This window comes from Bombyx mandarina, chromosome 11, assembly GCF_030267445.1.
Source record: "Bombyx mandarina strain Sakado chromosome 11, ASM3026744v2".
Classification (NCBI taxonomy): domain Eukaryota; kingdom Metazoa; phylum Arthropoda; class Insecta; order Lepidoptera; family Bombycidae; genus Bombyx; species Bombyx mandarina.
Window position 1 is genome coordinate 3170464 of NC_143218.1, and position 16200 is coordinate 3186663.

Genomic DNA, 16200 nt, shown 5'->3' on the forward strand with positions numbered 1-16200 from the left:
AACCAACTGACATTGACAACGTAAGTACACAGATTAAACTATTCCGAACGTTTGCCACGAAGGACTCGCCGAATAAATTAACCCACAGACTCAGCCCACTGAGTTTCTCGCCGGATCTTCTCAGCGGGTCGCGTTTCCGATCCGGTGGTAGATTCTGCGAAGCACTGCTTTTGCTAGGGCCAGTGTTAGCAACGTCGTCAGGTTTGAGCTCCGTGAGCTCACGTACTGTAATTATTATAATATGACAAGAAGGGAACGACGCCTGGCTGAGCCTTTGCTCCATCTCTGTCCTGGTGTGACTGGAAAAACCTCCAGTCCAGTAATCCTTCGTACATAAAACAAGGAAGGAAGTTCCTTATTATAAAAATATTAATTTTAAGTTCTATTCGAGGTATAAAAAAAAAAAAACTGGAGGTTTCTCAACAACCCACGGTCATTCGGTAACGTGCGAACTTATTGTGGTACACTTCATTCACGGTTGCTTGCATAAGAGTTAGTGTATTGCGCAAACGAACGCTCTGAGATCGCGGTCAATGAATGATAAAAAAACGTTATTTTTTGTACGTTATTGTGTGCATCTATACTAATATTATAAAGAGGAAAGATTTGTTTGTTTGTTTGTTTCGAATAGGTTCCGAAACTACTGGACCGATTTGAAAAATTCTTTTTCCATTAGAAGCCGACATTGTCCCTGATGAACATAGGCTACTTTTTTTTCATTTTTTTATTTTATTTTTTTGGTTTCATGTGTGTTTTAATGTTTCCGAAGCGAAGCGAGGGCGGGTCGCTAGTTACTAATAAAACTCTTACGTTACGGACATTTTTCCCGGTTAGGGTACTCCTCCGCATCGTCCCATAAGGAACTTCGTTGCAAAATAACATTTTAAAAAGTTTATTATTTCCTACCTATTCGCTGGTAGCCTAACGGATAATTCTAGCTACGCGCGGACGGTTGACTACAATTATTGAATTAAGCTAATGGTCGCGCAGTAGTCGAAATTCTACTTTTATTAATTAATATTATAAGTTTGAACATTATATGGTTCTATTATCAAATACTTACTATACTATACTTACTATACTTCTTTCATCACAGATGGACTTTTTGACGGGAACACGAGGAGTGAAGTTATGTGATTTATTTTATTTTGTGTATTTAGTGTTTCTTCAGGTTTAAATGTGTAATAACGGTGGTTTATTATGTGTTTCATATCTGTGAAAGTGCATAAATGTGGGGAAATGAAACAAAGCCGCTGGACGTAACTTCTCGGGATCCTCCAAAAAGTGCACTAAAAAAATCTCAGTAACTGACCACCATTTTACTGTGATTATATTTCATCCCATATCATCTCATTTCATTTAATATCATCCCAGTTGATTAATGTCTCAAATTAATCATCTTCACTTCATTTCATTCCATTTGACTTCATATTATGATTTTTCATAAAAATAAGAACATAACCTAAAACAAGACATGACTTAAAGGTCTTAGTTACTAGGTCATAAAAATCCTAAAATAATAATAAATTAATCACAGATTTCGCCAAGATTAGGTACACTATAGGCAAATAATATTAAAGACAAACAATATTAATCTATTCTCATATCTTTAGCTTGTGATGTGTATTGTGAGCCTAATAAATAAATAAATAAAAATTCTCTATAAGTGTGAGAAATTTCATACTCCTCCGTCCACGCGATTTTCGTAGAAAGGGGTACAAAGTTTTTGCTTCACGTATTAATATATAGACAGCCTTTCGACACGTCATCTCGGATCCTCCCGATCCACTAACGGTGCTTTTAGGTGCCTCAAGCACCGGTCATCGTTCTCGTCGAACCCGTCGCTTGCGACGAAGGACTCGACGAGTAAATTGATCCATAGACATAGCCCACTGAGTTTCTCGCCGGATCTTCTCAGTGGGTCGCGTTTTCGATCCGGTAATAAATTCAGCGAAGCACGGCTCTTGCTAAGGCTAGTGTTAGCAACAACGTCAGGTTTGAGTCCCGTGAGCTCACCTACTCGCCCGGTTACGCTGACATGGTCTCTCTAGACCAGGCCTGGGCAAATGGCGCCCCGCGGTAGAATTTTGTCTGGCCCGAGAAGCATTGTATATATTTTATTATTATTAAAAACACAAATATTAGATTTTGTCTAACATAAATTAATTGGTGCATATATTTTTTTTGGATAAAATATTAAGCAATACTGGATACACATTATCAGGGCCGGTGGGAGCCAAAATTTTCTCCCGGACAACCGCTCTTTTCACCGCCTCCTATTCGAAAATATAATTATGATAATTAAACAATTACAGTATGTATAATAGTCGCACAATATAAAATTAGAAAAAAAAAACTGTTTGGCCCGAGGTCAAATTTTCATCTGCAATGTGGCCCGACTGTCAAAATATTTGCCCACCCCTGTTCAAGACTATCAGCTTAGGTAGGAAAAAAAGACCTTTCACCCCTCGAATTATTCCTCCATCATGTCTATTTAATAACAATCTTTTTTACATAAAATGCAAACGTACAGACAAGGTAAGCTTATTTCGATCTAGATAACAAAGTTCTTCAAACGTAATAGTGTGAACGCGACCTATTTCCTCACGCGCATGTGAAACTAGCGTTATATAGGTTAATGTATGTATCTAGCACTTTCATCTCGGTCCAATATAGATTCGTTACACATGCTATTGTCATTGTCGATTGACTAGGAGTAGGAACTTTGTTGAATTAAATAAATATTTAAAGAAAAAGACAGAGAGAATGGACTGTTAAGACTCATTTAGTTTTATTTTTATTGTTTAGATGAGTGGACGAGCTTACAGCCCAATTGGTGCTAAGAGGTTACTGGAGCCCATAGACATCTACAACCTTCACACACCTTGAGATATGAGTTCTAAGATCTCAGTATAGTTACAACGGCTGTCCCACCCTTCAAACCGAAACGCATTACTGCTTCACGGCAGAAATCGGTAGGGCGGTGATACCTACCCGCGCGGACTCGCAAGAGATCCTACCATTACTTCTATACTTTTAGGAGGGGAACCTTTTGGCGGGAACGCGAGGAGTGAAGTTGTGTGATTTGTTATATTTTGTCTATCTAGTGTTTCTTCAGGTTCGAATGGGTAATAACGGTGGTTTATTACCACGCTACACAATTACTTGTGGTAGCACCTCTTGTGAGTCCGCACGGGAAGGTACCACCATCCTGGCTATTTCTGTCGTGAAGCAGTAATGCGTTTCGTTTTTAAAGGGTGGGGCAGCCATTGTAACTATACTGAGACCTTAGAACTTATATCTCAAGGTGTGTGGCGCATTTACGTTGTAGATGTCTATGTGCTCCAGTAACCACTTAACACCAGGTGGACTGTGAGCTCGTCCACCCTCCTTCTTCTTGCTTCGGTTTCCTCAATACTGAGGGTCGTGACCACTTCCTCGCAACAGGAGTTTATTACGGACCATTCCACGCCATTTGCCTCTATCTGCCGCCGAGTGTAGAGCATCGTGAACTGTGGTGTCGAGGGTAGTGCGGATCTGGTCAGTCCAACGTGTCGGGCCTCTACCTCGTGGTCTTCCTCCGTTCACCTTGCCAGTCACCATTAGCTTCTAAATAAGCAATAAAAAACTCTCTAGGCCACAATACCGTCTAACATTGTTTGTTATCTTTTAATTTTTAATGCAAACCGCATTTACTGGATATTTGGAATGTGATATTATTTAATTTCCGCTTAAAACTATACTAGCGACCCGCCGCGGCGCCGTCGCTTCGTTTTGGGAGCTGTAATTTATTGAATTTCCTTTTAGACAAATCTGGTCTTGACAGAAACAAACAAGCAATAAAAAAAAAACGTAACAAAACAAAAAATCTAAACTTTCCTTTTCTTAGATTCATGATTAACTATTTTGGCGATAATGGTTTAAAAATATAAAATAGATATTATACTTATGCTGTCATGAGTTTTTTTGTAGGAATATTTAAGACTAGCGGCCCGCTCCGGCTCCGCTCGGGTCTTTAACAAAAATTTCAACGATATTTGACGTTATTTTATTATTATAAATAAAAGAGAACTTATTGTGGCATAAATAGTTATACATATGCTGTCGCGACACTTTTTGTAAATAATAATGTGTTCTACAAAGTCGTAGTACATTATTTTATTCTATCATCAATAGTTTTCGCAGGGCACGCGATGTAAATAATGTTTTAGGTATTTTTTTACACCTTGGGTTACATTATTGGAGTTTTAGTAAGGATCCCTATTTTTTTTTCAAAAAAGATCGGAGCCTATGTCACTCGGGGATAGTGTAGCTTCCAAACAGTGAAAGAATTTTTCAAATCGGTTCAGTAGCTTCGGGGCCTATTGAGTACAAACAAACAAACAAATCTTTCCTCTTTATAATATTAGTATAGACTAGCGACCCGCCCTCGCTTCGCTTCGGAAACTGTAATTTATTATTGATTTCTCCACTATTTAATGGATGTTATTATACATAAAAACCTTCCTCTTCAATCACTCTATCTATTAAAAAAACCGCATCAAAATCCATTGCGTAAATTTAAAGATTTAAGCATACATAGGAACAGACAGATATAGGGACAGAGAAAGCGACATTGTTTTATACTATGTAGTGATAATAATAAATAATAATATAGAAATATAGATAGTATAGATTATTATAGATAAACATTTCCATTATACATCATATGTATATCTGTAACCCGAACGGATTTTGCGGAGCACGCCAGAAAAGCTCGCAGACGGCAGATTTTTGTCCTACTTATATTTTGTGTAATTCACACTATATCTTTATAAATTACAGTCTATGTGTTATTCTGGTGTATAAGCTATATTATTGGAAAGTTTCATCAAAATACATTCAGCAGTTTTCACGTAATATAGTAACAAATTACAATACTTTCGCGTTTGTAATATTAGTAGGACTAGAGGTCCCACAATAGTCGAAATTCGACTATAATTAATTGGAATTGTAAGTTTGTACACATACTATAATCACAAATTTCGCCAAGGCTACATACACTATAGAAAAATATTAATAAAGACAAACAATATTTAATCTATTCTCAATTTGACAACAGACGTCAAGAACAAAAGTTTGACAATAAATAGTATGCATGCGTGTGTGCGTCAAATACATGATATGTGGTGTGTGTAATGTTTTCTTTATTGATTTAATGTATTTTTTATGAATTATTTTAAAAAATATTAGCATTGTGCACTTATTCTCTATATTCTCTATACGTGTGGAAAATTTCATACTCCTCCGTCAGCGCAATTTTCGTAAAAAGGGATACGAAGTTTTTGCTTCACGTATTAATATATAGATTAATAGGATTCTGTGATTCGTTTAAATAATTTTATACCCACTGTTTTTTTTTATTGCTTAGATAGGTGGACGAGCTCACAGCCCACCTGGTGTTACGTGGTTACTGGAGCCCGTAGACATCTACAACGTAAATACCGCCTTGAGATATGAGTTCTAAGATCTCAGTATAGTTACAACGGCCGCCCCGCCCTTCAAACCGAAACGCATTACTGCTCACGGCAGGGCGGTGGTACCTACCCGTGCGGACTCAGAAGAGGTCCTACTACCAGTGCAAATACAAATTGGAAGTGCTTTGAGGGATTGTTCGGGAGGATTCCTCCATCTTCTATTTACCACCACCCCGCCCCCTACCGGAGCAGAGTACATACCACCTGAACTCGTTGTGTTCATCCATAGTGCGTTTCCAAAGATCTTTTCTGCCACGCACCATCCGACTCTAGAATGAGCTCCCCTCCACGGTGTTTCCCGAGCGCTATGACATGTCCTTCTTCAAACGAGGCTTGCATTGTGTCGAATGTCCCCGGCATTGCTGAGGTCGCAAAAAAAAACTGTATTTATAATTTGAGAAGTGTTTATTTGCAATTCACCACTTTTGAACTTGAGACATGACATTTAAATTGTATCATAAAACAGCTATCTCACTACGTCGAATTAATTCAAACTAATCCATAATCAATTTTATGATTGATTACTTTAATTTCATCTTTAAGAATATTTCACGTCATTTCGGATCCTCCCGATCCACTAACGGTGATTTTAGGTATCTCAAGCACCGCTCATCGTTCTCGTCGAACCCGTCGCTTGCGACGAAGGGCTCGGTGAGTGAATTAACTTACAGACACAGCCCACTGAGTTTCTCACCGGATCTTCGAAGCACGGCCCTTGCTAGGGTTCGTGTTAGCAACGTCGTCAGATTTGAGCCCCGTGAGCTCACCTACATGTTAGGGCGAAGCTGAAATAGCCTCTCAAAGTAGGTAGGAAAAAAAAGAAAAAAAAAAAGAATATTTTTGTATCGTTAATAATGTTTCGGTTACATAACAACAAGAATGTGGTTAGAAATTTAAAAAAAAAAAAATTTCGATCGCCATTTTAAAAAAAAAATTCTTTACGCGCGCATAATGCGTTCAGCCGGATTTTTTCAGTTAGCGCGGCAACATCGATAAAAAACTTACAGGCTTATGTATCACGTTTAGAAGAGAGAGAGACTTGAAAAAAAAAGACGACGATAAATAAAACGACCTTCAAGGCATCGCACGTAAAATTTGGTATTACAAAATTCCTATTTAAAAAAAAAAAACCCCCACATAAAACATTGTTTTCGACATACACCAAAATGCCGCCCGGATACACGCCAGACGTCATACCAAACAATAAACTATAATATATATAGGTTTTAAAATACACAAAAAGTTTTTTGTTCCACCCTCGGCGACCGACGATATTTTGACCCAATTTATTCGAAAATTTTCTTATTCAATGTTAAATGCGATTTAAAACGAGACGTCTTAATGTCGTGCGGATTCCGTATATCTTTTGATAGAGATATTCCTTGATAGAGATATTCCTTGTTTTTTTTTTAAGAAATTTTATGACCTGGTAACTGAGACCTTTAAGTCATGTCTTATTTTAATGTATATTCTTAATTTTATGAAAAATTATGATATTATGGAGTAAAATGAAATGAAAATGATTAATTTGAGACATTAATCAACTAGGATGAAATTAAATGAGATGATATGACATGAAATCTAATCTCAGTAAAATGGTGGTCATTTAGTAAGATTTTTTCAGTGGACTTTTAGGAGGATCCCGAGAAGTTACGTCCAGCGGCTTTGTTTCATTTTCCCACATTTGTGCACTTTCACGGATATTAAACTGTTAATAAACCACCATTATTACACATTTAAACCCGAAGAAACACTAAATAGACAAAATAAAACAAATCACACAACTTCACTCCTCGCGCTTTCAATTCCTTGTATTGATCCGGTTACACAGCATATCGACGGAAGATGGCGGAATTATCGTAACTTGAAAACACCAACTTTACACATCAATGTTCTTAGCGCGAGTTTTTTAACGTTCTCGATAGCGTAAAAGTTAACTCAAATTTGTATGGGGTTGGAACAGCGCCCCTAGCGGCAAACGTGGGTAAACGTTCCAACTCCATACAAATATGAGTTAACTTTTACGCGATCGAGAACGTTTACAAACTCGCATCAAGCATACATACAGTACAGAGCCATGAAACTATTTCGAAAATTCATATTTATCTATATATTATTACGTGAAGCAAAAACTTTGTACCCCTTTTTATGAAAACTTCGCGGACGGAGGAGTATGAAATTTCACACACTTATAGAGAATATAGAGAAGAAGTGCACAATGCTAATATTTTTTTTAAATAATGCATAAAAGATACATTAAATCAATAAAAAAAGACATTACACACGCTTACATGTATTTGACACAACACATACAACAAAAACATACCCTTTGTTATTGTCAATTGTCAAACTTTTATTATTGTTTATATCTGTGATCAAATTGAGAGTAGATTATTATTGTTTGTCTTTAATATTATTTATCTATAGGGTAGTTTTTATGAAATCTGTGATTACATTATAGAAATATAATAGTGTTTGACAATAGAACCATAATAATGTTTAAACTTATAATTTCAGTTGATTATAGTCGAATTTCGACCACTGCGGGGCCACTAGTTTCAATTAATACACCGATGATATTAAATAATAAGTGTATTAAATAAGCGAATGAGTATGAAAATAACAAATGCACCAACTTCTAACCTGTAATACTACAAACCTTCATTTGTAAAATGGCGGTGTTATATCAGGAGCCGGATATGTCTTTTAGAGAAAAAAAGGAAATCCACAAACATTATGTATACATATATGAGAAATTACGATTTTATTACTAAAATTTGTATATTTTAAATCATATGAAAATTATTAATCACTATTTCAGATTCTGACAACAATTAATTTGCTTTGTACCTAAGTCAAATGAAAACAAAATGCTTACCCTATTAATAACACAAACATTCAATTGACTTAATGGCGGACGTATTTTTCATTGGAAGGCAGAGAGAGTATTCTTTATTGTACACCAAAAAACAAATAAACAGTGCGATACATTAAATACAAAAAAGTACAATTTGCGGTCTTATCGCTAAGAGCGATCTCTTCCAGACAACCATCAGGTGGACAAGAATCATTTGGAAACGAACTATCGAAGGCAGAATCAACAACAAAAAATCAATTGAATATCCTAAATACATTCTATTTAATTTGATTTATGATAGATGTAACAATAATTATAGTATTTTCAACGGTTTCCACGAGCCGTATACATAAATAAAACTTACCCGAAACGCCACTAATAATATTATGATAAAAGATAAGTATGTAGGTTTGATTATTACATTTTTTTATTTAATTTATATATGTGATATTTTGTAACGAGTGAAAATATCAAGCTACAACACGAATTATATCTAGAAGCAAATCGAATAAAAGCTTAATTGAGTGTCAAATGTGAATTTTGTACCAGCTAACAATAACACGGATCGATGGTTCCAGAATCATTAAAAATTAAATTTTTTGATAAACCCGATCGCATATCCCTATTCGACCGACCGACACGGAAACAGTTAGAATAAATGAATACAGTTTCGAATTTTTTTGTCAATTCAATGTGACCTTAAGATATTCGGGCATTTAAAAAAAAAAACGCAATAAATATTTAAGATATAGAGACGTATGTAAATATATTATTATGTATTTTTTAAGTAAAATGGCGGACTTATAGATTTGTGGAGCAAATTTTTATTGTCTCGTTCGAGATTCGAGACAAGTTGTAATTGTGTTTTTTTTTAATGTACATTTTTTTTTAATTGTTTATAGGAGTGGACGAGCTCACTGCCCACCTAGTGTTAAGTGGTTACTGGAGCCCATAGACATCTACGGCTCAAATGCGCCACCCACCTTGAGATATAAGTTCTAAGGTCTCAAGTATAGTTACAGCGGCTGCCCCACCCTTCAAACCGAAACGCATTACTGCTTCACGGCAGAAATAGGTAGAGCGGTAGTGCATACCCGCGCGGACTCACAAGAGGTCCTACCGCCAGTAAAGTAATAATCAATCAACTAATAATCCAAGTAATAATTCTGTTGTTGATGGTAGGGAGTAAAGTGAATGCGCTCGGATATAATCCACCATCATGCCAATGCATAAGTCGTGGTGACTTCCACGGTGAAGGAACAACATCGTGTAGTAAAAATGAAACCCGCCATTATTTTTTTTAATTTTTTTATTGCTTTGATGGAAAATTATAATTTGCGTAATTACTGGTGGTAGGACCTCTTGTGAGTCCGCGCGGGTGGGTACCACCACCCTGCCTATTTCTGACGTGAAGCAGTAATGCGTTTCGGTCAGTTACTGGAGCCCATAGACATCTACAACGTAAATGCGCCACACACCTTGAGCTATAAGTTCTAAGGCCTCAGTATAGTTACAAGGGCTGCCCCACCCTTCAAACTGAAACGCATTACTGCTTCACGGCAGAAATAAGCGGAATAGAAAATTAATTCAAATTTGTATGGAGTTAGAATGTTTGCCTACGTTTGCCGCTAGGGGCGCTGTTCCAGCTGCATACAAATACGAGTTAACCTTTACGCTATCGAGAACGTTACAAAACTCGCACTAAGCACACTGCTTCTTTTTACATATAAAATATCATTGGACGGGTCGTAATGAAATGAACGAGACTAAAGAGTTATTAGATTACAAAAAGAGTAAATTACAAAATTAGTGGAGTGAAGCCTTCGTGCTGGACGTCGTCACTTGACCAGACAACCAATGAGATGACCTGACGACCAGTGAGCTTAGTGCGAGTTTCTTAACGTTCTCGATAGCGTAAAAGTTAACTCAAAATAGTATGGAGTTGGAACAGCGCCCCTAGCGGCAAACGTACGCAAACATTCCAACTCCATTTTATTTTGAGTTAACTTTTACGTTATCGAGAACGTTAAAAAGCTCGCGCTAAGCTCACTGGTCGTCAGGTCATCTCATTGGTTGTCTGGTCAAGTGACGACGTCCAGCACGAAGGCTTCACTCCACTAATTTTGTAATTTACTTTTTTTGTAATCTAATAACGCTTTATTCTCGTTCGCTTAATTTCAATCCATCGGATTAAAATTACTAAGATCAACTTCATGAGTAAACTTAAATATTATTAGATCGACTTTTAATTAATTTCGTCCTATTTTTAATATAACAAATCGAATATATATGTATCATACAGTAAAAGCTCTTTATTCGCTTGGTACATGTTCCGTGAATTGCCGCGAATACAGAAACCGAAGTGAATATAGAATTGAAATTTACATAATATATGGAACTATAGGGGATACGTTCCGTACATGACAAAATGAAAACGTACTTTAAGCATAGTTGTAATAAGGTCTATTTTACGTTTTTGAAACTATACTTCTTTAGGCGCGTTGTGAAAAATTGATGAGAGTGAAATTTTACGATGCGCGCGCACCGTGACACAAAATTAACAGAAATGAAGTTGCACACTAAATCGCTCATTACAATACGACCGACGTAACTTGGAGAGTCTGAATATAGCCGCAGGTGAACTTTCCGAACCGTTCCGAGAATTACCGAATTTATACGATGTCAAGAAAAGGGATGTCCAATATGCGTGTTTGAGGATGTTGCTTAATCGATTTTTTTTTCAAATTGATTAAAATTTAAATAAAAAAAAGAAATAAGTTTAAAAAAAAAAAAAAAAAAAGTGTGTGTGTCCGCTCCGACGCACGACTGGAGTTTACTGGATATAAAAAATTAAACGAAACAATACGAGAAATAGTTCTATATTACGACAACACGATACACTACAGATTATTAACAAATTAACGAGACACAAAACAAACGACTAACAAATATATGAAAATACAATAATGAGAGAAACGCGCGATCAGTACGAGGCTTTGTGGCGGACTGCCGGCGCAGCAGCCCGGCGTCACCTGCGATAACGCGGCCGCGCGTTGGCTCCTGATTGGCGCGCGCACGCATCACGCAATCAGGAGCCAATCAGGCGCATAAAGCATTTCGTGTGACATGCTAGGCGCATAACGCATTTCGTGTGACATGCTAGTACGATTTTGGTCCCCATAATTTTCATACCCCGGGCCTATATATGTAAATCGATTCTAAAGGAGTAAACTCCAAAAAAAGTGTGTGTGTCCGCTCCGACGCACGACTGGAGTTTACTGGATATAAAAAATTAAACGAAACAATACGAGAAATAGTTCTATATTACGACAACACGATACACTACAGATTATTAACAAATTAACGAGACACAAAACAAACGACTAACAAATATATGAAAATACAATAATGAGAGAAACGCGCGATCAGTACGAGGCTTTGTGGCGGACTGCCGGCGCAGCAGCCCGGCGCGCATTTCGTGTGACATGCGCATAACGCATTTCGTGTGACATGCTAGTACGATTTTGGTCCCCATAATTTTCATACCCCGGGCCTATATATGTAAATCGATTCTAAAGGAGTAAACTCCAAAAAAAGTGTGTGTGTCCGCTCCGACGCACGACTGGAGTTTACTGGATATAAAAAATTAAACGAAACAATACGAGAAATAGTTCTATATTACGACAACACGATACACTACAGATTATTAACAAATTAACGAGACACAAAACAAACGACTAACAAATATATGAAAATACAATAATGAGAGAAACGCGCGATCAGTACGAGGCTTTGTGGCGGACTGCCGGCGCAGCAGCCCGGCGCGCATTTCGTGTGACATGCGCATAACGCATTTCGTGTGACATGCTAGTACGATTTTGGTCCCCATAATTTTCATACCCCGGGCCTATATATGTAAATCGATTCTAAAGGAGTAAACTCCAAAAATAAAGTATAACTTCTTACGCGCTGTACATAAGTACAGTCATTAGTACAGGCACCCTTTTTTATTTATTAGTTCATTTGACGACGCGATCACATGCGGTTTTATGTACCGATTTGTATGTTCCGATAAAATCAGTTAGATCTGCGAACAAAAAAATCTTTAGCCGCGCATATAGAAATTGGGTAGATTTTTTTAATCCGTGTCTAGTAAAAACGAGAATGAAGGAGGTGCGATCAAATAACTTTTACTGTAAATATTATTGTTTTTGGAGTTTACTCCTTTAGAATCGATTTACATATATAGGCCCGGGGTATGAAAATTATGGGGACCAAAATCGTACTAGCATGTCACACGAAATGCGTTATGCGCATGTCACACGAAATGCGCGCCGGGCTGCTGCGCCGGCAGTCCGCCACAAAGCCTCGTACTGATCGCGCGTTTCTCTCATTATTGTATTTTCATATATTTGTTAGTCGTTTGTTTTGTGTCTCGTTAATTTGTTAATAATCTGTAGTGTATCGTGTTGTCGTAATATAGAACTATTTCTCGTATTGTTTCGTTTAATTTTTTATATCCAGTAAACTCCAGTCGTGCGTCGGAGCGGACACACACACTTTTTTTTTTTTTTTTTTTTTTTTCCTACCTAAGCAGATAGCCCTAGGGGCTATTTCAGCGTAACCGTGGCTAGTAGGTGAGCTCACGGGGCTCAAACCTGATGACGTTGCTAACACGAACCCTAGCAAGAGTCGTGCTTCGCAGAATCTACCACCGGATCGGAAACGCGACCCACTGAGAAGATCCGGCGAGAAACTCAGTGGGCTGTGTCTGAGAGTTAATTTACTCGTCGAGCCCTTCGTCGCAAGCGACGGGTTCGACGAGAACGGTGACCGGTGCTTGAAGTACCTAAAAGCACCGTTAGTGGATCGGGAGGATCCGAGATGACGTGTTTTGGGCGACGTCGACTGCTTTCCATTCTGTCCGCAGGATCGGGAATGTAGTTACCGGCAGCCACGATGAGAGGGTTCTTGTGTCGTGCCGCTTTATCGAAGTGGATAATATTGTAACTCTAATTATTAATAAATAGAAGTTTTAAACTCGACAGTGGCAAAAAGGCATAGCAAGAAGCCAATTGTCAAGCTGAAAACCAGTATGGAAGTTGCATTTAAGTCGGGAGATTCTACAACATAATTTTCCACACATTTCGCACCATCTGTACTCATGACACTGTTCTTTTACTCTCTCCCCGATTTTTGTGACGAGTTCGGAGAGAATATGGATGTTTAGAAGAATTAAATAGTTTTCGTCCTTCTTTCTGGACACGAAGCTTATTTTAATTGAAAACAGCGCCATCTATCGATAAAGAAACTACACTTCTACTATAAATAATAACCAGTAGAGGGCGCAGTTTTAAAATAATGCTATCTTAAGCCACAAGCTGTCTTTATAAACGTTGAAATTCATTTTTTGTCGTAACTCTTTCTACTACATAGATGCGTTCTAGTCCCTGTTGGCTGTGGGTTAGATCGCTCATCGAACTCTTCGAAGTTTGCTACGAGAATGGTGACCGGTGCTTGGTGACAAACTTATGAGATATCGACCATATTTAATTTGTAGGAAGGGTACATACATAGGTATAAAAAACACTTGACATGTATGAAAACTGTCCGCCGATAAGCCTATCTAAAAAATACTTAATATTCAAGAGGAAAGCGACCATTCATGCGACTCTGCTCTAGCCTAGCGAGTAGCGTCATGTCAAAAATGGCGCCAAAAATTATTATTTAACCCTCAAGCTCGTTCCCTTCACGCTAACAGCTTCTTACAAGATATCTCTACGACCGTTTCGAAAAGAACAATTGTCTCAACGTGATTAAATAGTTAATAAAAAAAAAATATCTAATGATGCAACAATATAAAAACAATATTTCGAGAGGTGAGAGGCTATTGGGCTATTTTGGCGACATTTTTGAAACTTTACAGGACAGCCATTTAAAGTTTAAAATTTGGAAAAAATATCGTTACAAAAAAACTTCTTCAGCTATTCGAATGTGTTAAACATAATTGAAGTTCAATTAAAAGCATCGAACTGTTGATGCTGATACCGAATAAGACGGACCTTTAATTGCAAAGATAAATGTCGCGTATTAAGTGAAATGACGCTTAAGTCAATATACATAGCTTTTCACCTCTCAATTTATTATTCCCAAACAAGTTTTAAATTTCAATTAATCTCTTGCCACAGTACAAAACAACCAGCCTTAATGTTTTCGAATCAGAAAACAATGTTTTCATAAAATTTATTCCAACAAATAGATTTTTATTAACATTATTCCATACGAACTAATGACGCATGACGCGAATGCATAATGTATTCAGGTAGGTAGTCTGTATTTATTCATTATTCTATGACAGCGATGTTCGGATACACCCCGCTAATATATATAAGATATATGTATTTTCATATATCCTCTAACTTTCCTAATCTTTCCCTTCCGAATGTGATCCTGCTTTTTTTTTATTACGTAGGTTCCCAATCTTTTAATTTGCTCTGTGGCAAATTCGCAAGCCGCACGGGCCAACAATCAAACAGAAAAAGATATATGCACATATTATATTTGTTTATTTATTTATTAAGGGGGGTGCACGAAGTCATAGTTAGGAGATTAACTGAGCTCATAGAAACAACAGTGTGAGTATTGCCGTCGAAATTGAGGCATTAGCTCCAAGTATCAGTTTTATTGTACAATGGCTGTCTATCTGCTTTGCGGCAGAAATGGGTCGGGTCGAGGTACCTATCTGTGCGCGTTCACAAGATACTCTACCACATGTAATTATACAATTCCTTCATCGTGAATATCACTTAAGTATGCACGTTCGTATTCAATAAGAAAACTTAGTTTTTTTTCCTACCTAGTCTAGTAACCTCGAGGGGCTATTCTAGATTCTTCGAACTAGTAGGTGAGCTCGCAGTCCTCAAACTTGACGTTGTTGCTAACACTGGCCCTAGCAAGAGCCGTGCTTCGCAGAATCTACCACCGGATCGGAAACGCGACCCACTGAGAAGATCCGGCGAGAAACTCAGTGGGCTGTGTCTGTGGGTTAATTTACTCACAGAGCCCTTCGTCGCAAGCGACGGGTTTGACGAGAACGATAATCGGTGCTTGAGGTACCTAAAAGCACCGTTAGTGGATCGGGAGGATCCAAAATGACGTGTTTTGGGCGACGTCGACTGTTTACCAGTCGCTCCGCAGGATCGGGAGTGTAGTTACCGGCGGCCACGATGAGAGGGTTATTGTGTCGTGCAGCTTTCGCGAAATGGCGCAATGATTTCAACTGTATATACTTACTGATGGACTCTAGGTCCAGGTCGTCGTGGAGATCGATATTCCTGACAAACCACGGGGCTCCGACGGCTATCCTGCAAAAATGGGATTGAATGATTTGAAGGAGTTTCAAGTCAGTGCGGGCTGCGTGAGCGAACACTACACTTGCATAGGTCATGACGAGACATATGCAAGTTTTGTAGTGTCACCTTATTTCTAAGGGACAATATACTTCGCTTGCAAATCATCGGATAGATGCGTCCAAGTTTGAGGGCGGCTCGGTCGCGTACCGTCTTTAAGTGGGGGGCGGAATGACATCCATCTGTCGAGGGTGACGCCTCAGTATATGACCTTCGGGGCCCACGGTGTGGGTTGGTCGAACATGATGATGGGACGGTTGATGTCGATGCGCCACTTCCGGAACCACTGGTAAAGGTATTAGGGCGACGTTCATTGAGTTTTTTTTTATTGTGTAGATGGGTGGACGAGCTCACAGCCCACCTGGTTTTAGTGGTTACTGGAACCCATAGACATCTATAACGTAAATGCGCCACCCAC

At 38.1% G+C, this 16200-nt stretch overlaps 1 long non-coding RNA gene across 1 annotated transcript; it reads left to right on the top strand.

Annotated features, from left to right (window-relative positions):
* The first annotated feature begins 11157 nt into the window (after positions 1 to 11157).
* On the top strand, positions 11158 to 12091 carry LOC149501904 (uncharacterized). The gene is made up of 2 exons (XR_016323898.1): positions 11158 to 11476; positions 11507 to 12091. It is a non-coding gene; the product is annotated as an uncharacterized LOC149501904 (long non-coding RNA).
* Positions 12092 to 16200: the final 4109 nt, after the last annotated feature.